Source organism: Coregonus lavaretus (assembly GCF_964263955.1).
Source record: "Coregonus lavaretus genome assembly, chromosome: 4".
Lineage (NCBI taxonomy): Eukaryota > Metazoa > Chordata > Actinopteri > Salmoniformes > Salmonidae > Coregonus > Coregonus lavaretus.
Genome location: NC_139991.1, coordinates 5530864 through 5555591, shown reverse-complemented (window position 1 = coordinate 5555591; position 24728 = coordinate 5530864). Strand labels below are relative to the sequence as shown.

The following is a 24728-nucleotide window of genomic DNA, read 5'->3' as shown; positions in this document are numbered from 1 at the left end:
GAGGACATGGCCTTGGAGCTAAATAAAGGCAGGCCCGTCTTAGAGGGGATCCCTGGGGGGAAAGAGACGAGCATAGGTTCCTCCCAAGATGCCACCCGCTTCATTCAAGGTATGTCCTTCCATCTCTACATGGGATACAACCACATTCATATTGAATCAATTTGGACTGTCTGACTTTGGTTTACCTATTGCCTTGCAGTGTCTGGCAGCACTGTGTTCCTGTTAGAGCCACCAGCACAAGCACCAGACGATGCTGATCCAGTGAGTACTCCATCAAAGGCATACTGTAGGCCTGGCATGTCTTGTCTACTAGCTTCAATATGAATCCGATTAAATGTGATAGGGTGAAGGCCCCAGTGCAGCAGCAACAGCACATGATGGAGACGATGATGAGGAGGAGACCATCTCTCTGGATTCCAGAAGGCATGAGGTATCATGTTAAGACTGTGAAAGTACTATTTACTCTACAATGGTGAGGAGTCCTCATCAAAATCAAAAAATCTAATTTCTTTTACAGGACCCAGATGCTATACAGTGGGAAAACCAGCCTGGCAACATAGTGCGTATTAATAAAAGGACACCACATCCTGCCAAATTCCAGCTGCGCTAATTGTATTGTGTTCACAGAGCTCACAAGCTATCAGAAAGTTGTATGGCAACCACCTCCGGCGCCAAATAGAACTGGCAGACATAGACATTCAGTACAAGAAGAAAAAGATGGAAAATCTTGCACTGGAGTCCGAAATAAAAAAGAGGACAATTAGGAAACTGGACCTTGAAATAAAAAAACTTGAGAGGGAGGTGAGATATGCCTTCAATGTACACTGTATGCTAACTGTAACACAAATGTATTAATCATTATTTTTCTTTCCTCCCCCAGCTCCAAGAAGATGACACAGCTCAAAATAAAAATTAGGTATATTCTCGTAAAGTCAAGTGAGCCATGACATATGAGCTCTTATTGTGAGCACACAGGACGGTGGCATCTTTCTAAGGTTTTTTTTATTTTCCCAGCAATCAGTACAACCAAGTCATCGTTATAAGGCATCGCCCTCTTTTACCCACCCCCCCAGCACCAGGTGTGGCCACTAGCCTATATGAAGGCCCAAAATTGTGTGTTCCTTTCTGCTCTGACAATGGCATGCCCATTCGTGCGAGATGTGGTGGATGAAGAAGCACTTGTGCTGAGGAGAGCCTTCAGGCGAGAAAGGGTCTTCAGGGACCGGTTGGACCCACTGGCCTTCCCTGATGACCATCTATATGAAAGATACAGGTTTTCTGCAGATGGCATCAGGTATCTATGCAGACTACTGGGTCCCAGGATTAAGCACCGCACTGCACGGAGCCATGCACTGAGTGTGGAGCAAATGGTTTGTGTGGCCTTGCGCTTTTTTGCTAGTGGAGCCTTCCTGTACTCAGTGGGGGATGCAGAACAGCTGAACAAGGCCACAATTTGCCGCACAATAAGGAGTGTGTGTCTGGCTATCAAAGCATTAGCAGATGTCTTCATCTCCTTCCCTGGCCACAGAAGACTCTGTGACATCAAAGAGGAGTTCTATAGGATTGCAGGTAAGAGGATCTACAAATTACAGGACAACTGTTAACACATAGTAGGATACTCATTACTTTGTGTGACAGGTTTCCCCAATGTCATTGGTGCAGTGGACTGCACACACATAAGGATAAAAGCCCCCTCAGGTGCCCATGAGGCCGATTTTGTGAATAGGAAATCCTTTCACAGCATTAATGTTCAGGTGAACATAACTTTTTGATATTGTCCATTGACGAACACTCTGCATTGCCAGTGATGTGCATTGATTGGTGTAATATTCCTCATCTTATGATTTCAGATGGTCTGCAATGCTGACTGTGTGATCAGCAATGTTGTGGCAAAATGGCCTGGCTCAGTCCATGACTCCAGAATCTTTCGGGCCTCTGAAATCTATCAGTGCCTATCACAAGGTAAGCCACACAACCCCTATTTATAACCATCATGGCTGTGTCAAGAATATCACTGTGTTTATGAGGTAGTAATGATGAGATTTTGTGTTGACAGGTGAATTCTCTGGTGTGTTGCTGGGAGACAGGGGGTATGGCTGCCAGCCTTTTCTCCTGACACCTTTCACAGACCCCCAGGAAGCACAGCAGGCCTACAACCATGCCCATGCCAGGACCAGGGCCAGAGTTGAAATGACCTTTGGCCTCCTGAAGGCACGCTTTCACTGCCTTCACAAATTAAGGGTCAGCCCTGTTAGGGCATGTGATATTACTGTGGCTTGTGCTGTCCTCCACAATGTGGCCTGCCTGAGGAAGGAGAGGGCCCCCAGAGTGCCACCAGCCATGGACTGGGACAATCCGGCAATCTTCCCTGATGACGACAGTGGTCGGCTGCTGAGGGACCAATATGTGTTGAATTATTTTAGTTAGTATGTGTGCTTTCAATTTTGGTTAAATATGTCCTGCGGTGGCAGAGGAATTTGGTTTTTTTTGGGTTCGTTCTTTTACGAATTTGGCCTCTTATGATGTTTGTGCGGTATACTGTGTGTAATACAAGGCTGCAGGGAGGCTACTGCATCCATTCATTTGTCTGTTCAGTTGATGTGTATGGATTTGTCCTGCATTTATTTTAGTGTGCAGACATGCAGGGTGTGTTATATACAGACCTTTGAATGTGTATGTATCATTTTGTATAATATGCTTGGATTCTGTGCTTTCCATCTTGTAGAGTCACTGTGACTTCAGTTTCGAAAGGAGCTGATGGTTTACCTGCTTTGTTTTGTCCTTATTCAATAAAGGAACATAATGTTACACATTGTGTTTTTATATTCATATGGAATGTGTATTTGTTTATATGACAGAGTACTAGGGCCACACTGAAGAAAAAGGATAAAGTCATAAATTTATGAGGCTGGTTCTTTCTGCAGAAAAGCTACATATTGTTTTTACAGTTTTGATACTTATGACAATGTGATACTTAATATTCTGGCACATCAGCATGTCTTTGTTTATGAAACCATACTGAAGTACAATTTCACGAAATGCCCCACATCTGTCATTTTAACAACTGTCCTCCTTTAAAACAACTGGTTACAATATTATGACTTGTGTTTTTTTCCCCTCTGTGGCCCTAATATTCTATCATTTTATATATAGCCTTATAGTCTATGGGAAACTGTAAATTATCTAATGATAGCAACATCATCTAAAAATCATTTTTTATCCAAAATCATTGAAATTAATGATCACAAACGTTTAAATAATGACAGTGGGTCTAGTTATATGTGATAACAATGTATAGTGAGCAGTGAAATAACTATTGGTTTCCATTTGTGGTGACTGCTGACTGACATTAGGGATGAGATTAAATAGATCCTGGAATTTAGCCTGGTCTGGAGCAGGCTAGCTCCACAGAATAAATCTCCATGGTAATTTATACCATAACATATCCTCCTGCCCCCTATCCATCTTTAGTGCAACCGGATTACGGATCAATTGAGCCAGGATCACCAAGATATCCTGGCTTAATCCCTTATCCTAGTTTTGTGCAACAGGCCCCTGACCTGTAACTGTAGCTCAGCTGGTAGAGCACGGCGCTTGTAACGCCAAGGTAGTGGGTTCGATCCCCGGGACCACCCATACACAAAAAAAATGAATGCACGCATGACTGTAAGTCGCTTTGGATAAAAGCGTCTGCTAAATGGCATATTAAATTTTTAATTTTTTTAATTAAAATTAATTAAATTAACTAGACTAGAGTGCCCCTGGTGGTGACAAGTGACAACCAACAACACACTGACCAGCAAAAAGGCTCTTACAATAATTAGCAACCTATTGAAGTTGTGGACCATCCTCAGGCAGTCACCTAGAGGTTCACAAAGATGTGAATAAGACTCATTCTTGGAGATAGATACAACTTTGCCTTGCATCAAAAGGCCTTGCACCAAGGGCACTAAACCTGTTATTCCATCAGAGTGTTTTATTTGAATGCAAAAACAAAATCTCAAACCATTAAATTGCAATGCTCCTCAAGGAGATAGACCTAAAGTGATGGCAGGTGGGCTGTCTGTCAGTAGATTGATACAGCAGGTTATTGAAGCAGTCAGTGTCAGTTTGTCTGCTGCAGACAAAGCAATGAGGCTGAATATTACGGCTTTCTGTATTTGTCAGACTGCTGGATCATCACAGAGAGGCAGAGGGAGCCCTGATAAATCACAAGGCTAATTTCCTGGGCCGCACCTCCACTAGCCAGGAAATGACTGGTTCTAAGTAATTCTTTATGCTGTGGGAGTGCAGTATAGTATGTTGGATGATATGGCCCTGTGTGCAATCATATATTTTGGTACATGCCCATCCTCTAAAGACCATTTTAAAAAGGAATAATCTGGACTATTTGCTTGAACACTAAAATCGGTCCACACATTTGATACATTTAAACTCAAGCATTTCTGGAAAGTGGCTGTCAAGACCAATTATACAGAAATTGAATGCATCTTACAACACTTTAACTGTGCCATTGTGTCATGCATTTAAAGCGCTGTCCCTCGTTGAGGAATCTAGAGACTGTACCTCTGTTTCAATCCTGCCTCTCTCTCTCTTCTCTCTCTGCTCCGTTTATTGTCCTCTTTTATCATTCAGTGGCTGATTCTTTTTTTCTGTTAGAAAAGCGGCAGCATCTCCCAGAAGGCTCTCTTTGGTCCAGCGTCTCTTTGACTGGTCTGCTCAAAGACTTTTATTAAAGGGCCTTCCCTATTAAATATTCATAGGCCCAATAACAGCTCAAAGTTTCCTCCACCCCCTACCAGAGATTAATGTGACACTTTTTCCTGAGACATGTCTGTAGTGTGGGTAGGTGGGTGGGACTTCATAGACGTTAAATCAAAGTGGTTGAGTTAATCACTATATTTACGTGATATATAATTTAAATTACAATACTGTACATAACATTGCATTTTTAAGGTGGTAAATGTGTCTGGTTCAAATATCTCTCTCCCTATGTCCTGTGAGTCTGAGTCACATTATGAGAGAAGGAGTATTCTGATGTTCCACCTACACTGTTACTGCCTGCTGTTGTTCTCATCTGCTGTTTCCCATTCCGTTTCTGCTAAAGCTGTTGTGTAATCCAAATCTTTCTATTCAGTTGTAGGGATAGCAGGAGCATACTGTATAAACAGGGTCTCAGGGGCTACACTGTGTTTGGTGTGGCTCATTCCTAGAGCTAGTCATCACAGATATAATTATGATGGATTATATAACATTGGGAAAGTTACAGCACATGAGAGGACACAAATCAATGACACAGTAAATTGTTTTCCAAAGGCAAACACACTGATCAAAATTAATTATAGCCTAGAACTACCCACTTCCCATGAATTTCATTTGGGGTGTAACCATTGAGCCAATCATGGTAAATAATTTAGAGGGAAAATCAATACACAATGCAAAACCCTGGCAGGCGCACCAGTCACAGGAGGACTGTTCCAAACAATACCTTACCAAGCAGACGACAAGTCCTTATTTGCCTTTTAAATTGACGGAGTGTATTAAGAGTAACACTGTATTCATGTTTGCAATGCTTAACAACTTCAATTGCATTTTGAATTGCAGGGAAGGGATTTGAAGGAGGCCTACGGAATTAATGCAGAGGCTTGAAAGGCACCTAGCAGTCCAGTGGATCTGGGCCTTTGTTAGTAGTGGCCCAAGGGACAGAGGTGTCGGGTATGGCAGCGCAACCTCTGAATCAACATGCTGCAGTCTCACAGGCTCCAAGGGAATGGAGAATGATTGACTGAGACTAAAATTCCCATTATTGGCTCTAGTCTAAAACAACCATTTTGATTCTATAGGACAGAACACAGTATTACTTCAACATTGATCAATCACTTGCGCTTGCCTGCCTGTAACCAACATGTAACCTAATGGGTATTAGCAGCCTGGCCTCAGAGACATACAAAATATACAGTCGTGGTCAAAAGTTTTGAGAATGACACAAGTATTGGTCTTTACAAAGTTTGCTGCTTCAGTGTTTTTAGATATTTTTGTCAGATGTTACTATGGTATACTGAAGTATAATTACAAGCATTCCATAAGTGTCAAAGGCTTTTATTGACAATTACATTAAGTTATGCAAAGAGTCAATATTTGCAATGTTGATCCTTCTTTTTCAAGACCTTTGCAATCCGCCCTGGCATGCTGTCAATTAACTTCTGGGCCACATCCTGACTGATGGCAGCCCATTCCTGCATAATCAATGCTTGGAGTTTGTCAGAATTTGTGGGGTTTTGTTTGTCCACCCGCCTCTTGAGGATTGACCACAAGTTCTCAATGGGATTAAGGTCTGGGGAGTTTCCTGGCCATGGACCCAACATTTTGATGTTTTGTTCCCCGAGCCACTTAGTTATCACTTTTGCCTTATGGCAAGGTGCTCCATCATGCTGGAAAAGGCATTGTTCATCACCAAACTGTTCTTGGATGGTTGGGAGAAGTTGCTCTCGGAGGATGTGTCGGTACCATTCTTTATTCATGGCTGTGTTCTTAGGCAAAATTGTGAGTGAGCCCACTCCCTTGGCTGAGCAGCAACCCCACACATGAATGGTCTCAGGATGCTTTACTGTTGGCATGACACAGGACTGATGGTAGCGCTCACCTTGTCTTCTCCGGAGAAGCTTTTTTTCCAGATGCCCCAAACAATCGGAAAGGGGATTCATCAGAGAAAATGACTTTACCCCAGTCCTCAGCAGTCCAATCCCTGTACCTTTTGCAGAATATCAGTCTGTCCCTGATATTTTTCCTGGAGAGAAGTGGCTTCCTCGCTGCCCTTCTTGACACCAGGCCATCCTCCAAAAGTCTTCGCCTCACTGTGCGTGCAGATGCACTCACACCTGCCTGCTGCCATTCCTGAGCAAGCTCTGCACTGTTGGTGCCCCGATCCCGCAGCTTAATCAACTTTAGGAGACGGTCCTGGTGCTTGCTGGACTTTCTTGGGCGCCCTGAAGCCTTCTTCACAACAATTGAAGCTCTCTCCTTGAAGTTCTTGATGATCCGATAAATGGTTGATTTAGGTGCAATCTTACTAGCAGCAATATCCTTGCCTGTGAAGCCCTTTTTGTGCAAAGCAATGATGACGGCACGTGTTTCCTTGCAGGTAACCATGGTCAACAGAGGAAGAACCATGATTTCAAGCACCACCCTCCTTTTAAAGCTTCCAGTCTGTTATTCTAACTTAACCTTTGTCTTTAGTTCCCCTAACCACCAACGTATCTCTGGTCTCAGATAAAGACGTGCAATACTATACGTCCTCCAAGAAGTATGATAAAGTATGTAATCCAATTTGTATGCTATTGTATGATCAAAAAGACATATGATACTATACGTCCTCTAAATTGTATGATATTGTACGACCGCTATTCAGTTCATAATGTAACCTAACGTAACATGACATATCATACTAAATTATATGGAGTGTCACAGATTTACATACAGTATAATACAAATTGCCCTGAGACTGCGTTGGTATTAGGGACACTTTCTGTAAAGTGAGACCCAGTAGGATTGTAAAATGGCTGGTTTCCCGGAGACAGATTACGCATCTTCCTGGACTAAAAAGTGCTTTCAATGAAAATTCTCCATTGGACTAGGCTTAATCTGAGTTCTGGAAACCGGCCCTCAAAGTTTTACACTACATTAAATATGTTGTTTATGACCACTTATGATCTTGGTAGGAGCGATTGCATTCATTACCCCCCAAGTTAGTCTGTGAAGTCCCACTGGAACTATCAAACGATCACCCTCAGTGCAGGCAGGGCTCCCCAGTGTGTGGAGATTGGTTGTTGGTCATGATGCAGTACACCACCACTGCTTGGGTGCATGATTAATTAGCCTTGTGTGTTAGCACAGGGACAGTGGGCAAGGTGAAACACTAAGGGGGTGGCCTCAGCCTCATTAATCCTGAGAATCTGATTTCATTGACCTTTGAGCCACCTTGCCAATCTATGAGCCGTGAGGTGAGATAAAGGGTTACGCTGCTCATTTCCATGAGACAACTATAGTTGAAGTTCTGACGTGTGATAAAACGGCATAATGAAAGGGTTCACAGAAGAGGCAGGGGTACACTGTGATAGTTACTATGTAAATATGCATCATCTTAGCATGCAGTGATTACACATAGTACCATTTTTTGTTTAATTAGGATGAGAACTAAATGACTAGCAGATGTTAACCATGATTTGGCTTGAACAGAATAATTTAAATGTGGGTGAATGAGGAAGAAATGATCATGTTGTGATGTGGGTTTAAATTATTTGTGGGATGTGCATTCTCAAACTAATATGGCAGCTGTAAAGCACTTTATTCCATATCATCATACACAATTATTGTTTATTTCTAGCAAACACAACTGAATGCACAATTATACATTCATAACCATACTCACAGCTGGCCTTTGACAACTTTACAGATGTACAGTGAGGGAAAAAAGTATTTAGTCAGCCACCAATTGTGCAAGTTCTCCCACTTAAAAATATGAGAGAGGCCTGTAATTTTCATCATAGGTACACGTCAACTATGACAGACAAAATGAGAAAAAAAATCCAGAAAATCACATTGTAGGATTTTTAATGAATTTATTTGCAAATTATGGTGGAAAATAAGTATTTGGTCAATAACAAAAGTTTCTCAATACTTTGTTATATACCCTTTGTTGGCAATGACACAGGTCAAACGTTTTCTGTAAGTCTTCACAAGGTTTTCACACACTGTTGCTGGTATTTTGGCCCATTCCTCCATGCAGATCTCCTCTAGAGCAGTGATGTTTTGGGGCTGTCGCTAGGCAACACGGACTTTCAACTCCCTCCAAAGATTTTCTATGGGGTTGAGATCTGGAGACTGGCTAGGCCACTCCAGGACCTTGAAATGCTTCTTACGAAGCCACTCCTTCGTTGCCCGGGTGGTGTGTTTGGGATCATTGTCATGCTGAAAGACCCAGCCACGTTTCACCTTCAATGCCCTTGCTGATGGAAAGAGGTTTTCACTCAAAATCTGACGATACATGGCCCCATTCATTCTTTCCTTTACACGGATCAGTCGTCCTGGTCCCTTTGCAGAAAAACAGCCCCAAAGCATGATGTTTCCACCCCCATGCTTCACAGTAGGTATGGTGTTCTTTGGATGCAACTCAGCATTCTTTGTCCTCCAAACACGACGAGTTGAGTTTTTACCAAAAAGTTATATTTTGGTTTCATCTGACCATATGACAACCCTCCCAATCCTCCCAATTTCTTTGCAGAAAAACAGCCCCAAAGCAAGATGTTTCCACCCCCCTATGGTGTTCTTTGGCTGCAACTCACCCAATCCTCTTCTGGATCATCCAAATGCACTCTAGCAAACTTCAGACGGGCCTGGACATGTACTGGCTTAAGCAGGGGGACACGTCTGGCACTGCAGGATTTGAGTCCCTGGCGGCGTAGTGTGTTACTGATGGTAGGCTTTGTTACTTTGGTCCCAGCTCTCTGCAGGTAATTCACTAGGTCCCCCCGTGTGGTTCTGGGATTTTTGCTCACCGTTCTTGTGATCATTTTGACCCCACGGGGTGAGATCTTGCGAGGAGCCCCAGATCGAGGGAGATTATCAGTGGTCTTGTATGTCTTCCATTTCCTAATATTTGCTCCCACAGTTGATTTCTTCAAACCAAGCTGCTTACCTATTACAGATTCAGTCTTCCCAGCCTGGTGCAGGTCTACAATTTTGTTTCTGGTGTCCTTTGACAGCTCTTTGGTCTTGGCCATAGTGGAGTTTGGAGTGTGACTGTTTGAGGTTGTGGACAGGTGTCTTTTATACTGATAACAAGTTCAAACAGGTGCCATTAATACAGGTAACGAGTGGAGGACAGAGGAGCCTCTTAAAGAAGAAGTTACAGGTCTGTGAGAGCCAGAAATCTTGCTTGTTTGTAGGTGACCAAATACTTATTTTCCACCATAATTTGCATATAAATTCATTAAAAATACTACAATGTGATTTTCTGGATTTTCTTTTCTCAATTTGTCTGTCATAGTTGACGTGTACCTATGATGAAAATTACAGGCCTCTCTCATATTTTGGGAGAAGTGGGAGAACTTGCACAATTGGTGGCTGACTAAATACTTTTTTCCCCACTGTACCTCATGCACCTGGAACTACATTTAACAAAAATATAAACGCAACCTGCAACATTTTCAAAGATTTTAGCGAGTTACAGTTCATATAAGGAAATCAGTCAATTGAAATTAATTCATTAGGCCCTAATCTATGAATTCCACATGACTGGGAATACAGGTATGCATCTGTTGGTCACAGATACCTTTAAAAAAAGGTAGGGGCGTGGATCAGAAAAACAGTTAGTATCTGGTGTGACCACCATCTGCCTCATGCAGCGCGACACATCTCCTTCGCATAGAGTTAATCAGGCTGTTGATTGTGGCATGTGGAATGTTCTCCCACTCCTTCTTCAATGGCTGTGTGAAGTTTCTGGATATTGGTTGGAACTGGAACATGCTTTTATACACGTCAATCCAGAGCATCCCAAACATGCTCAGTGGGTGACATGTCTGGTGAGTATGCAGGCCATGGAAGAACTGGGACATTTTCAGCTTCCAGGAATTGTGTACAGATCCTTGCGACATGGGGCTGTGCATTATCATGCTGGAACATGAGGTGATGGCGGCGGATGAATAGTTTGACAATGGGCCTCAGGATCTCGTCACTGTATCTCTGTGCATTCAAATTGCCATCGATAAAATGCAATTGAGTTCGTTGTCCATAGTTTATGCCTGCCCATACCATAACCCCACCACCACCATGGGGTTACGTTGACATCAGCAAACCGCTCGCCAACACGATGCCATACACATTGACTGCCAACTACCCGGTTCAGTAGAAACCGGGATTCATTTGTGAATAGCACACTTCTCCAGCGTGTCAGTGGCCATCGAAGGTGAGGATTTGCCTACTGAAGTCAGTTACGACATCGAACTGCAGTCAGGTCAAGCAGTGGTGGAAAAGGTACCCAATTGTCATACTTGAGTAAAAGTATAGCTACCTTAATAGAAAATGACTAGCAGATATTAACCATGATTTGGCTTGAACAGAATAATTTAAATGTGGGTGAATGAGGAAGAAATGATCATGTTGTGATGTGGGTTTAAATTATTTGTGGGATGTGCATTCTCAAACTAATATGGCAGCTGTAAAGCACTTTATTCCATATCATCATACACAATTATTGTTTATTTCTAGCAAACACAACTGAATGCACAATTATACATTCATAACCATACTCACAGCTGGCCTTTGACAACTTTACAGATGTACCTCATGCACCTGGAACTACATTGAACAAAAATATAAACGCAACATGCAACATTTTCAAAGATTTTAGCGAGTTACAGTTCATATAAGGAAATCAGTCAATAGAAATTAATTCATTAGGCCCTAATCTATGAATTCCACATGACTGGGAATACAGGTATGCATCTGTTGGTCACAGATACCTTTAAAAAAGGTAGGGGCGTGGATCAGAAAAACAGTTAGTATCTGGTGTGACCACCATCTGCCTCATGGCCAAGATAAAGCAAAGCAGTGCGATAAAAACAACAACACAGAGTTACTTATGGGGTAAACAAAACATAAAGTCAAAAATACAACAGAAAATATATATACAGTGTGTGCGAATGTAGTAAGTTATGGAGGTAAGGCAATAAATAAATAGGCCATAGTGCAAAAATAGTTACAATTTCGTAATTAACACTGGAATGATAGATGTGCAAAAGATGATGTGCAAATAGAGATACTGGGGTGCAAATTAGCAAAATAAATAACAATATGGGGATGAGGTAGTTGGGTGGGTGACAAAACGGATGGCACTGTGATAGACTACATCCAATTTGCTGAGTAGAGTGTTGGAGGCTATTTTATAAATGACATCGCCGAAGTCAAGGATCGGTAGGATAGTCAGTTTTACGAGGGCATGTTTGGCAGCATGAGTGAAGGAGGCTTTGTTTTGCGAAATAGGAAGCCGATTCTAGATCTAACTTTTGATTGGAGATGCTTAATGTGAGTCTGGAAGGAGAGTTTACAGTCTAACCAGACACCTAGGTATATGTAGTTGTCCACATACTCTAGGTCAGACCCGCCGAGAGTAGTGATTCTAGTCGGGTGGGCGGGTGCAAGCAGCGTTCGGTTGAAGAGCATGCATTTAGTTTTACTAGTGTTTAAGAGCAGTTGGAGGCTACGGAAGGAGTGTTGTATGGCGTTGAAGCTCGTTTGGAGGTTTGTTAACACAGTGTCCAATGAAGGGCCAGATGTATACATGTGGTCTGTGGTTGTGAGGCCAGTTGGACGTACTGCCAAATTCTCTAAAACTACGTTGGAGGCGGCTTATGGTAGAGAAATGAATGTTAAATTCTCTGACAACAGCTCTGGTGGACATTCCTGCAGTCAGCATGCCAATTGCACGCTACCTCAAAACTTGAGACATCTGTGGCATTGTGTTGTGTGAAAAAACTGCACATTTTAGAGTTGCCTTCTTTTATCCCCAGCACAAGGTGCACCTGTGTAATGATCATGCTGTTTAATCAGCTTCTTGATATGCCACACCTGTCAGATGGATGGATTATCTTGGCAAAGGAGAAATGCTCACTAACAGGGATGTAAACAAATGTGTGCACATCATTTGACAGAAATAAGCTTTTTGTGAGTGTGGAACATTTCTGGGACCTTTCATTTCAGCTCATGAAACATGGGACCAACACTTTACATGTTGCATTTATATTTTTGTTCAGTATAGTTTCAAATCTAGGAAGAATAACGAAAATGCATTTTACATTTACACTATATTTTAGTAATTTAGCAGCAGGTGCACTTATCCAGAGCAATTTAAAATAAGTGCATTTAAACGTTTTTCTGGCTGTACTTGTTCTCTGATGGATTCAGTCTAATTATAAAACACAAACCACTCTGACACCTCTTTCTTCAAATGATACCCCTCTTTTGTATGAGTCACCAGTGTTGGCATTTAAGGAGTTGCCTGGATGGTGAGAAGTGCAGCCAGTGGTCATGTGTGCATTTCATAACTCTGAGCACTATGTCTGCAATACCTCCTGTCAATCATCACTGGAGTGCTTGGGTGGGCTCAAAGGATGGAAAAGGGATTTCAGTGAAAGGCAGGTAATGATTTATGTGTCCTTGAAATGAAAAACACCAGCATGAGCTTTAGCACCCCGAATACTCACCACTCACTAAAATGTCTCTCTGGAGAACCACTATAAAAGTGACTGGCACATAAAAATGCCATCAGCGCTTGTAAATGACAGCTTTCCTCCCATGGAAGAAGTGTGTAATTGCATATGAAAGTAAATAACACCTGTGGCTTGAAGAGATGTCACGATCGTTCAAGGAAGTGACGGACCAAGGCGCAGCGTGATATGCGTACATTATTTATTTAAGTACACCACACGAACAAACACAACAAACAAACGATACGTGAAGTCCTAGGTTACAAACACAAACCTTCCGGAACAAGATCCCACCATAAACAGTGCCAAACAGGCTGCCTAAGTATGGTCCCCAATCAGAGACAACGAGAAACAGCTGCCTCTGATTGGGAACCACCCTGGCCAACATAGATCTACACGATCTAGATCAACAACATAGAAAATACAACATAGACACTACACACCCTGGCTCAACATTTAAGAGTCCCCAGAGCCAGGGCGTGACAAGAGAAGTGTGTGTTAACGTGGCAGTCAGCTGTCATACCATTCCTCTGTTGACTTTGTGTTAAGTTAAGCAGGGTTAAGCCTGGTGGGTACCTAAATGGGAGATCATCCAAGTGGTGAAGGGCAACCCAATGCCCAAGGACAGTGGAAGGAACTCAAAGCCCCCACTTGCCTGTTCACATTGGAAGCCGATGTGAGGTTGACATGTATTACCCTGGTGGGTGCTACCAATACAATGTAAAACATTTTGAGACTAGTGAAAAGTGTAATAGAAAATGCAATCCATTATTATGACCATTAATGACATTTTGAATAATGTAGTTCCTCTAAATTACACACATGCAGGCTTTTCAAAAGGATGTGATTGAATGACGAGAAATCTTTTCAAGACATTTGGTTATACTCTGAAAACATGAAATGAGTGGGTGTGTTTTCAACAGTACAGGCAGAGAAAGTCATTAACAGCAAGTATTTGTTCATCCATTTAACACTACAGAGTTCCATTTCTCATATTCTGTACATATCCAGTAGGGCAGCTGCACAATGTCATTCAAGAGCTCTGTTTCTCCTTGTCTTGCACCATATTGAGACACAGTTTCCATTTAGATTTACCATCTCTGTCATTTAACAGACACTCGTATCCAGAGCACTTAGGGTTAAGTGCCTTGCTCAAGGGCACATTGACAGATTTGTCACCTAGTCGGCTCGGCGATTCAAACCAGCAACCTTTCGGTTACTGGTCTCTATCTCTAAGGTATGTTTCCAATGCTGACCTCTATTGATTTTGCCCATTGCTCATCCTGGTAGACACATTTTCAACACATCGACGAAACAGTGAAGTCTGTAATTGGTGGTTGTGAGTATACAAATGGCTTTCTCTTTATGTGGTGCCCAGCTTGCAATTTTTGTTATTCTCTTTTATTTAACCAGGGAAAAACACATTGAGACCTAGGTCTCATTTGCAAAAAAATGTATATACACAATTTAAAACACAAAATTAAAAGAATAGCAATAAAAGAATAGCAAATATTACATACACAATAAACAATCAAACAAAACAAACACATTTATCAATATAGAAATCCCTAGCCTTTCTCCTAAACTGACCCAGAGACAACAACACATCCAAACCAAACGTTACTTGGAGATTATTCCACATGATAAGGGCCTGGTAGGAAAAGGCAGATTTACCCAACTCTGTGGATACACGTGGAGTCTCCTGTAATCTAGTGTTGTAATCCGAGTTTCTATATTTCAACAATGATGTTAAGTAAATTGGTAGTTTATTGATAAAAGGACAACCTCCAAATTATCTTTCTATGTATACTGAACAAAAATATTAACGCAACATACAACAATTTCAAAGATTTTACTGAGTTACAGTTCATATAAGGAAATCAGGTCCTAATCTATGGATTTCACATGACTGGGAATACAGATATGCATCTGTTGGTCACCGATATTGTACCTTTTAAAAAAGGTAGGGGCGTGGATCAGAAAACCAGTCAGTATCTAGTGTGACCACAATGTGCCTCAATGCAGGGCAAAAGCACTCTGCCCCCATCAAAACGAGGTCAGTCTACACTTGGCTAACCTCATTTGTAGCCTGAAAGATAAACATGATCAAAGACATGCAGATTGCAGCCTTGCCTTCCTGGAATCTTGGCACAGATCCTCCCCCACTGCTGAATACAGGGCAGCTCCTTCATAACAACATACTGAAACCAAGGACCTGAGGATGATTGCAGGCATGCAAGCAAACACACAAACACACATGCAGTATGAGACAAGAAGAGCACCTTTGGAAGCAAATCACGCCAGTGCCAAGATATACTGTACATCTAGGCTCATCTCAGTGTGAACACTTTGAGGAGACTGACAGACCTTATCCTGTCTCGATTCTCACATATATGTGTGAGGCACAGAAGTTGTTTACTGTTGGGAAAAACAACTCTGGAGAGAGTGCTTGAGGATGTGATAAATGCTCTGTTCTGGAGGTGTTGCTATAGCAGAACAAATATCTCACTCATGGAGATCTTGTGGAAAAGACTGCTGATATGGAAAGTGGATGAAGATTAGTCTAAAATAATCTATGGATGTAAGCTATATGACTGTCAATACTTAGATTTATCATATTTGGCAATGCAACAATGTTTACATATTGTCCCTGAGGATTCCAATCACAAACCATGAAAACATCACGTCAAGGATGCACTGTATTTGAAAAATCTCCTGAAAGCCCACTTTAAATTCAGCCTTTGCTGGGTGTTGAAAATCTCTGAGCTGACAGCCTTGACACTTCATTCATAACGAGCAACATGGGAACCGAGTGTAACTTTCTACTGACTTTTCCAAACTGATGGAGACACCCAGAAGCATCTTTGAGCTGTTATTCACTTCATCTGAAAATGGTGCCATCACACGCTGTCACGCCCTGGCCTTGAGAGGCCGGTTGTCTTTAGTTGGTTTGGTCAGGGCGTGAGAATCTATGCTAGAAATTCTATGTTTATGTTCTAGGTATTGTCACGGTCGTCTAGTAGCGAAGTAGACCAAGGCGCAGCGTGTGATACAAACATGACTTTATTTAATTAAAGTTTCTAAATACAAACAAAACACGACTCGTGAAGTCCAACGGTTAACATACCGACACGGAACAAAAACCCACAACACCCAAAGGAAAACACACAGATTAAATATGGCTCCCAATCAGAGACAACCAGCCGACAGCTGACACTCGTTGCCTCTGATTGGGAGTCATACAGGCAAACATAGAAACAGAACAACTAGAATACCCAACATAGAAAACGAACACATAGAATGCACACACCCTGGCTCAACATATAGAGTCCCCGAGCCAGGGTGTGACAGTACCCCCCCCTAAAGGCGCGGACTGCGACCGCGTCTAAACACCCCAAACAGGGGAGGGCTGGGTGGGCATTCCTCCTAGGAGGCGGCTCCGGCTCCGGCTTTGACCACCACCCCTCCATACTACCCCCGTAGCGCCCCTGGTCCGGTCTGACCCCGCTGGCTGGATCTGGACTGGACATTGACGGAGCGGATTGCTTACGCTCCGTTGTGGAGCAGCTGACCGGTCTTACCAGGCTGACGACTCGCACCCCGGGCTTGGTGCGAGTAGCAGGAACGGGCTGAACCAGGCTGACGACTCGCACCCCTGGCTTGGTGCGAGTGGCAGGAACAGGCTGGACCAGGCTGGCGACTCGCACCCCTGGCTTGGTGCGAGTGGCAGGAACAGACCGGGCCGGGCTGGCGACTCGCACCCCTGGCTTGGTGCGAGTGACAGGAACAGGCCGGGCCGGGCTGGCGACGCGCACCGTAGGTTTGGTGCGAGTGGCAGGAACAGGCCGGGCCGGGCTGACGACGCACACCGTAGGTTTGGTGCGTGGAGCAGGAACAGGCCGGGCAGGGCTGTCGACGCACACCGTAGGTTTGGTGCGTGGAGCAGGAACAGGCCGGGCAGGGCTGGCGACGCACACCGTAGACTTGGTGCGTGGAGCAGGAACAGGCCGGGCAGGGCTGGCGACGCACACCGTAGACTTGGTGCGTGGAGCAGGAACAGGCCGGGCAGGGCTGTCGACGCACACCGTAGACTTGGTGCGTGGAGCAGGAACAGGCCGGGCAGGGCTGGCGACGCACACCGTAGACTTGGTGCGTGGAGCAGGAACAGGCCGGGCAGGGCTGTCGACGCACACCGTAGACTTGGTGCGTGGAGCAGGAACAGACGGGCTGGGCTGGCGACGCACACCGTAGGTTTGGCGCGTGGAGCAGGAACAGGCCGGGCAGGGCTGTCGACGCACACCGTAGGTTTGGTGCGTGGAGCAGGAACAGGCCGGGCAGGGCTGGCGACGCACACCGTAGACTTGGTGCGTGGAGCAGGAACAGGCCGGGCAGGGCTGGCGACGCACACCGTAGACTTGGTGCGTGGAGCAGGAACAGGCCGGGCAGGGCTGTCGACGCACACCGTAGACTTGATGCGAGAGGCAGGAACAGGCCGGGCTGGGCTGGCGATGCGCACCGTACACTTAGTGCGGGAAGCAGGAACGAGCCGGGCCGGGCTGGCGACGTGCACCGTACACTTAGTGCGGGAAGCAGGAACGGGCCGGACCGGACTGGTGACGCACACCACTTGCTTGGTGTGAGGAGCGGGACTGGGTTTCATCATAACCCTCCGCTCCCTCAGCTGCCTACCGAGTTCCTCTCGCCGTGCCTCATTTCTCACCCTTTCCCTAATCGCCTCTAATAGCTCCATCCTCTGCAACATTAACTCCTGCTCCCTCTTCGCCAGTAGCCCCCTTAACCTGGTGGCCTCCTCTCCAAATCGCCCAATACGCCCTGTGGCAGCCTCCTGCTGCCCAGTCGCCCATGACGTGTGCCCCCCCCTAAAAAATTATTGGGGGTGCCTCTCGTCCGTCCGACGATGGCACTGCTGACGCCGCTGCTCCTCTCTTGTCCAGTCTGCCTGCTCCTGGACACGCTGCTTGGTCCTTTTACGGTGGGTTTTTCTGTCACGGTCGTCTAGTAGCGAAGTAGACCAAGGCGCAGCGTGTGATACAAACATGACTTTATTTAATTAAAGTTTCTAAATACAAACAAAACACGACTCGTGAAGTCCAACGGTTAACATACCAACACGGAACAAAAACCCACAACACCCAAAGGAAAACATACAGATTAAATATGGCTCCCAATCAGAGACAACCAGCCGACAGCTGACACTCGTTGCCTCTGATTGGGAGTCATACAGGCAAACATAGAAACAGAACAACTAGAATACCCAACATAGAAAACGAACAAATAGAATGCACACACCCTGGCTCAACATATAGAGTCCCCGAGCCAGGGTGTGACAGGTATTTTATTTCTATGTTTGGCCGGGTGTGATTCCCAATCAGAGACAGCTGTCGCTCGTTGTCTCTGATTGGGGATCATACTTAAGTAGCCTGTTTGCCTACCGTAGTTGCGGGATCTTGTTCTGTGTCTAGGCTTGTATGTGTATAGCCTGAGGACTTCACGTTACGCTGTTTCTTGTTTTGTTATGTTTATTGAGTTGAATAAATATGTACGCTTTTCACGCTGCACCTTGGTCTGACCCGTCTCTCAACGTTCGTGACAGAAGATCCCACCACCAACGGACCAAGCAGCGTGCCCAGAAGGAGCAAACACCCTGGACACAGGTGGGGAAGATGTGGTCTTGGGAGGAGATATTTGCGGGTAAAGGACCCTGGGCGAAGGAGGAAGCCCAGGCAGGAGAGGGGAAACGGCGACCCAAAAGGACTCGGTCAGGAAGAAAGCCCGGGAAGCAGCCCCAAGATAATTTTGGGGGGGCACACGGGGTGGTTGGCGGAACCAGGGTTCAGAGCAGAGCCAACTCCCCGTAGTCACGCTAGGAAGCGTGTGACCGTGCAGGCTCCGTGTTATGCGGAGCTACGCAGTGTGTCGCCAGTGCGCCGGCACAGTCCGGTGCGTCCTGTGCTAGCGCCACGCACGTGCCGTGCGAAAATGGGCATCCAGCCAGGACGGGTTGTGCCGGCTCAACGCTCCTGGTCTTCAGTACGCCTCCTCGGTCCAGCATATCCTGCGCCAGTTCTACGTACTGTATCGCCAGTGTGCGTGCACAGCCCAGTGCGTCCTGTGCTAACGCCACACACTGTGCGGAAGTGGGCATCCAGCCAGGACGGGTTGTGCCAGCTCTACGCGCCAGACCTCCAGTGCGCCTCCACAGTCCGGTACGCCCCGTTCCTGCTCCCCGCACCAAACCAGTGGTGCGTGTATCCAGTCCGGTACGGCCCGTGCCAGCTCCTCACACCAAACCAGGGGTGCCTGTCGCCAGCCCGGTATGCCCCGTACCTGCTCCCCGCACCAGGCCAGTGGTGCGCGTCTCCAGTCTGGCCCGGCCCGTGCCTGCTCCTCGCACCAGACCAGTGGTGCGTGTCCCCAGTCCGGCCCGGCCCGTTCCTGCTCCTCGCACCAGACCAGTGGTGCGTGTCCCCAGTCCGGCTCGGCCCGTTCCTGCTCCTCGCACCAGACCTGTGGTGCGTGTCTCCAGTCTGGCACGGCCCGTGCCCGTTCCACCGGTGCCTGGTCCAGCACCGGTCAGCTGCTCCACTCCGGAGCCAGAGCAGTCCGCTCCACCAGTGCCCAGTTCAGCTCCGGTCAGCGGATCCACTGACCGGAGCTGAACTGGGCACCGGTGGAGCGGACTGTCACGAGAATCTATGCTAGAAATTCTATGTTTATGTTCTAGGTATTGTATTTCTATGTTTGGCCGGGTGTGATTCCCAATCAGAGACAGCTGTCGCTCGTTGTCTCTGATTGGGGATCATACTTAAGTAGCCTGTTTGCCTACCGTAGTTGTGGGATCTTGTTCCGTGTCTAGGCTTGTATGTGTATAGCCTGAGGACTTCACGTTACGCTGTTTCTTGTTTTGTTATGTTTATTGAGTTGACTACCGGTAAATATGTACACTTTTCACGCTGCACCTTGGTCTGATCCGTCTCTCAACGATCGTGACACACGCAAGCATTTCATTTCGATTCTCTGCTGTGTGTGCCTGCATTCTTCTTGCCCCAGACAATGCCTCACAAAGCCTCGACAGTCCTTTTTAAATCTTCATCCAAGGCCACCTATTGAAAACCCCAGCATAACTCTCTCCAGTGAGGATGTCTCAGACTTCATTGTGGATTTTAAATTCAGATAAACATATTTACTTGGTCTGTGCTCAAACATTTGTAAATGTCTTCACAATAGTGAGTGTAGCGAGAAAGTATTTATTGAAATAGTGCATTATGAACAGCTGTACTGCCCTCAGTGACCTCCCGAGTGGCGCAGTGGTCTAAGGCACTGCATTGCAGTGCTAGCTGTGCCACTAGAGATCCTGGTTCGAATCCAGGCTCTGTCGTAGCCGGCCGTGACCGGGAGACCCGTGGGGCGGTGCACAATTGGTCCTGGGTAGGGGAGGGAATGGCCGGCAGGGATGTAGCTCAGTTGTTAGAGCATGGCGTTTGCAATGCCAGGGTTGTGGGTTCGGTTCCCACGGGGGGCCAGTATGAAAAATTAAAAAATAATGTACTCTGGATAAGTGTCTGCAAAATGCCGTAAATGTAACAAGAAGAGCATATTCGTTTCTATTCTGAAACACAAAATCGGTCAGTCCAAACCCCTGAGAATGTCCGCTACATGACTTCAGTATTCATTTGAATATGAATATGGCTAGAAATCACATAAAGTACAGTACAGTATGTTCAGTCAGTGAGTCAGACTGCTTTCAGTATTAGTATTCCACACATGGCTGCAAGCCCTCTCTCGATCAATACCTAGAGTTTAGGGTATGTCATAAGATTCAGTCCACAACTAATATCCATCAAACACCACTTGACGGCCAAGTATTGAGTTCTGGTGGACGGAGATGGTGGACACATTTCTCTTCATGTCAGCATGTGTACATCAGGGGATTACAGTCTCCTATTAGCATCTATTAAAGTTCTAAAGACAATGAAGTCCATCTAAATATTGAAAGGGGATCAAGAAAACAAAACTGTAAATCAACCAATCTAGCCTACAACACATTACTGTATTACAACCACATTCTATGTTTAAAAGTTTTACAATGAAAAACGTATTCCCCTGTGTGCTTTTCTCTCCCAAGGCCAGCTGGCCCAGGTGACTTGGCCTGTTTAGATTGGCCAGTCCTTTAATCAGGCTTTAATTCATAGTGTGTATCAGAGTGGAAGATAAAGCACCCACATCGCTCAGTCCTGACAGGACACCTCCCTGCATGCCAAAGTCATTTGGCACCACCAATCTGACGCCCATTTGTCTCACTAAACCTGAGGGATTTGGTTGGGAATGTTATACAGTGGCATAACAATGGGTCATTTGAGTAGGGTCAAGGTTTTTGTCTGTCTGTAACCAATACTTTCTTGCCACTCCTGCGTATCAGGACTACAGCTAAACTAAAAGTACCTTGCTCTTTACACATTAGGGGACACTCATTATGATTTGATTGAAATTAATCACTTTTATGCAACATTTGGAGCTCCGTTTTTTAAACTACAACACAGCTGGGAATTAACAATTCACATCAGCTGGCATTACAGTGTTTCTAATTCTTGGGTACAGTCAACTATACCTAAACAGAAAATTTTGTTTGCCTATTATTCACAGATCATGGATCATTTCAGAATTTGCAGCGATTCCCTCTGAAATATGATGACATCCTCAAGGGCTATTGAACCTAAATATTGGGAGAAGTGAGTTTTCCACAGATGAATAACTTTAGGGGGATGTAAGTGTAGTGACACGGGTAAGATGGGTCACTCTGTCAGGTGGTTGACAGGCATTTACTGTGGAGAATGGACCTCCATCTCTCAGAGTGCAGCTTGTCAGAGAGCCTGCCTATCAGTCATCAACCAGTGTGCCTCAGTCCTCCAAAGGGGTCCCATACTGCAACACTCAAACAATCCATCCCCAATTAACCACACTGGGGTGTCATACATTTGAAACCCCACCTCTTTAAGGAATACCTGGGATAGGATAAACTAATCCTTCTACCCCGCCGCCCACCCCCCCCCCTAAACAATTTTTTTTGTAAAGTGGTTATCCCACTGGCTATAGGGTGAATGCACCAATTTGTAAGTCGCTCTGGATAAGAGCGTCTGCTAAATGACGTAAATGTAAATTAGTTCACTTTACACTAGGATTTGATCATACCGTTTGTTTAGTCACTTGACTAAACAACTCCTAAAAAAAACTGACAGCTATATGCATAGGTAATCTACTTAGTCACTCAAAGTGTTAGGCTGGATTCCTGGCACATCTTGCAGCTTTATAGCACTTGTTTATATGAACACTCCATGTGCATGTGAGGTAGAGAAGAGAAACTAGCAGAGGCTCCAAATCATAAAGAGCTCATCAGCACCATCTACTGGTCATTTGTAATACAGCAAGTAAATAATCTGAGTCCTTGACAGAAATATTGAGTACTAATAGCCTATCAGAAATATTGAGTACTGATAGCCTAACATTCTAACAGACATAGAAGCTCAGATAAATATGACTAAGAGTAAGATATTACGTTACCTATCATTTATGATTCATAAATATTTATACATTTCTAGACTCACAAACCTTTGCTATGCTTATGCTGCATTCTTCATTGGAGATATGCATTGAAAAGACTTCCATTTGTCTTTCATTTGTCCAAAACCGTCAAGGCAGCAATGTGTGAGTGAAATTATTAGAGCTGCTAAGTGCTGAGCCCTGGCCTTCCTGCATGTTTAATGAAGTATAACCCCCCCTGGTCACTCTAGTGTGGGAGGTTGCATATGAAACTGAAATGACAACGCACCAGGAAAAGTCACAGACAGTAATATATTTGCTGATACGTAAGCGCTGTTAAAATGACAAATGCATATAAAAGAGGGCAGCAAGGCAGTTCTCGTACTGTAAATAGCTACTGTATATTGAAGACCCCAAACTAAAACCTGCTGATACTCACACTCACTGGCACAGGCACTGGCGCACACAAACAGTACGTACATAGGGCCTACTGTAAACTCACTTGCAACAAGCTTATACAAATGGTCTTCTGATGGTATCACTTTGGGCCTTATTAGCAGCAGTGGGCGCCCACAGCCAGACAGCTGGTCTATTTCCCTGTGATTAATGATTTAAGAAAGCCTTACAGTCACACAGCTGCCTGTAGAAATGTGAGGGAAAGTCTATACAACCTCCACAATGAGAGGTAAAGAAGTGGACTTGAGTGGATAATAAGAACTGACCATGAAGCAGCCAGCTTCCACAGTGACAAAGGAATTTCGGGCCTATTGACCATAGTCACGGTCCAGAATTTGAAAGGTTCTCTAAACTACCTACAAGAGTTAAACATGTTAGTGTGATGTGCATTGGTCATTGTCTTGAATTACAAAAAAACTAAATGTACAAGAATTCCTTCACAAAGGTATTAGCTCACAATCCTCTCATGTAATCTGATTACAAAAAAACTGTAACTGTAATCAGTTACGTTACCAGCACAAATATTGTAATCCGATTACAGATACTTTTGAAAACCTAGATGATTACTTATTGGATTACTTTTAAATTCAGAAAGGATGTTTGCAACAACAACAAAAAACGTTATGACGCCTTTCTGTTTTCTTGATGGCATTCAATTCAGCATTGACAAAATATGTAAGTTTAAGTTTGTTCCACCTGAGCAAGTCAGACCACAAGTCAGAGACCACTATGATGACAAACCAAATGATGACCACCAATCACAGACCACTATGATGACACACCAAATGTCTTTGATGGATCCTTTTTGTCTTCTTCTAATGCCTCTTAATGGAGAAAGTATTCAAAAATATTATGTTACTGAGTTTGGTTAATCCAAAAATTACGTTATTGATTGCTATTTTGGACAGGCAACTAGTAACTGTAACGGATTACATTTATAAAGTAACCTACCCAACCCTGATAGCGCCATTGTGCTTCCATTGAGGAATATATCAAGACTGGAAATAATGGGCTTTTCATCAGAGAGGGAAATAGCTAAACTTGGCAGATGTCAAGCAAGTCTGTCAGTGTGGATATAATCAAATCAAATCAAATTTCATTGGTCACATACACAAATTTAGCAGATGTTATTGCGGGTGTAGCGAAATGCTTGTGTTCCTAGCTCCAACAGTGCAGTAGTATCTAACATAGACAATATCTGATTAAACTGATTTCATTTCCCCAGAACCTCCGGGTACTGTGTCAAGGTATTCCTGTCTACCATACATTTCAGATGTTTCATATCAGCACAATTTAATACCTGATGCGATTGCTTTCAATAGACATGCTTGAAGGCAGCATCACCACTGACAGGAGTGCAATTTAATTAGCAGAATATATGTAGTAAAAGTAACTTCCTGCTCAATGTTAATGATTGCCAGTAAGCATAAGAAACCTTAAATGTATCTATCA

At 44.4% G+C, this 24728-nt stretch overlaps 1 long non-coding RNA gene across 1 annotated transcript; it reads left to right on the top strand.

Annotated features, from left to right (window-relative positions):
* The first annotated feature begins 251 nt into the window (after nucleotides 1-251).
* LOC311127239 lies at nucleotides 252-604 on the top strand. Its single transcript, XR_014613105.1, has 3 exons — nucleotides 252-261; nucleotides 344-430; nucleotides 518-604. It is a non-coding gene; the product is annotated as an uncharacterized lncRNA (long non-coding RNA).
* The last annotated feature ends 24124 nt before the right edge of the window (nucleotides 605-24728 follow it).